This window comes from Lactuca serriola, chromosome 7 (assembly GCF_051521515.1).
Source record: "Lactuca serriola cultivar US96UC23 chromosome 7, Lser_US96UC23_V15, whole genome shotgun sequence".
In the NCBI taxonomy this organism is placed as follows: Eukaryota; Viridiplantae; Streptophyta; class Magnoliopsida; order Asterales; family Asteraceae; genus Lactuca; species Lactuca serriola.
The window spans coordinates 88,411,134-88,413,107 of NC_136414.1; the positions used below are offsets into that span (position 1 = coordinate 88,411,134).

At 35.1% G+C, this 1,974-nt stretch overlaps 1 non-coding gene across 1 annotated transcript; it reads left to right on the forward strand.

Moving 5' to 3' along the window:
* The first annotated feature begins 1,307 nt into the window (after positions 1 to 1,307).
* TRNAC-GCA (transfer RNA cysteine (anticodon GCA)) lies at positions 1,308 to 1,379 on the forward strand. The gene has a single exon. It is a non-coding gene; the product is annotated as a tRNA-Cys (tRNA).
* The last annotated feature ends 595 nt before the right edge of the window (positions 1,380 to 1,974 follow it).

The following is a 1,974-nucleotide window of genomic DNA, read 5'->3' on the forward strand; positions in this document are numbered from 1 at the left end:
CCAGTTCAATCCTCTGCATACAACCAACAGTGAGTTCGTACCCCTACGCTTTTCTAAGTTTTTCAGGTTTTCAGGGGAGGAATACAAGTCAAACCTAAAAGTATTCATAACTTAAAAACTGATACAATTATAATGGTTTTCTATCAAACATTTAGACATATTTATCCCTTTTGTAATATGCAGAGCATAAGGGACGTTTTCTAAATTATAATTGCACAGTTTCCAAAACAATACATGAAGGTAACAAAACATTTAAACTATAATAGGTATATTTTGGGATTTGATTAACAGTCTTACAGATTCAGACTTCATGCAAAGCCAAACATATAAACTATGTCAGATTTAGTTTATCCATTTCTACGAATACAAACTTAGAGTATCTTGCTAAATAATTATTTATGTATAATTATTCGTACTCTACACCGTTACAAACGATTTCGAACTCGAGAACAACCGAAAAATACGTAAACTAATTATTACAAGATTGTGAGTCTGATCTTCATTATGCCCCTCGGGGTACCTATAAATCCTCACTGCTAGTATAACTAGAGTCTCCTAGAGGGAGAGCGTGAAATTTGTGAATACATTTATTCGGGACCGACAATCCCAACCTGAACTGTTAGCTACAGTTAGGCGGGCACGCCTGGGGTGACAAATTTTTTATTCATACGACGCCTGAAGAAACGTCAAGGAGGTCACTGGTCATATTAGTATGGTTATACGACTCACAATAAGTAATAACCAACCTTTGTTCATGGAAATTCTTTCTTCTATAGTTTTATTTCAATTAATAAAACTACATATCTATATACTGGAAGGTAACCAGGATTTTCAAACAGTCTACGGTTTAGAGACACAGTCTACGGTTTTATTTTAACAAATAAAACTACTATACATACCGGTGGTAACCAGGATTTTCAAATAGAATATACTTTTCATATAGAAATCATCAAACATGTTACGAAATATAGGATTTTATTGGTAAACATACTTTCATATTCATAACTCGATAATAACGATTTTTCGATACAAACGACAATTTACTTATAATGAAAAGATATCATTTATACAAACGCAGTGACTAGTTTTCAATACAAAGCCATGCTTATGTATTCACCAGCTTTAGATGGTCATTTCTTTTAAGGTTTGCCCTAAATTTATACTTAGGTTAGTAGCATGCCAAATAAGTACTTTTTTTTATAAAAATCATTTTCAAGGCGCTCCAACTTGATCTATCAACACCTTTCAGTCTTCTTTTTTTCGAATGTTGAATAATATAAATCAATGCTTCAAATAACCATCAAAATGGGTCCATAGCTCAGTGGTAGAGCATTTGACTGCAGATCAAGAGGTCACCGGTTCGAACCCGGTTGGGCCCTTTGTTTGAATATTTTTGTTGTTACAACCCGGAATTTATTTTGTTATTGTAACCCACTTCTGTTACTTTTTTATTAAATTTTCCGTCAAAATTCTTGGGTTAAGTAAATAAACTAGGGTTATTGTCATAATTACATACATGTCGGAAAACGAAAATGCGCGAAAAACTCTCGATTTCCTAGAAAAGCAAAGAGTTCACGGCGTAGGGCGAGTTTACGTCCGTAAACTCGTGTACGGCCGTAAACAATGTTTGCGGTCAGTGCCTGGTGGACCCCCACCCGTGGCTATAAACTCAGCCTATATAAGGGTTGAGTGGCCTTCATTTCACCCTTTCACACTTTAAGAAGCTTTCTCTCTCTACTCTGTCTCTACAATTTCGAGTTTGATCAAGAAACCTCAAGAATGTAAGTAATTATTCACTTCTCTTGTGTTTTAATCCCTTTTCTAGTGTTGAGTCCATGTTTCATTCCATATAACTTCATCTTTGCTAGATACTCTCTCTCACCAAGAACACACACTAGTGTTTGGTGGCTAAAAACCACATTCCAAGCCACTTTTAGTGAGTAGGTACCCTCCATGCTCAATGTTTACTAGAAA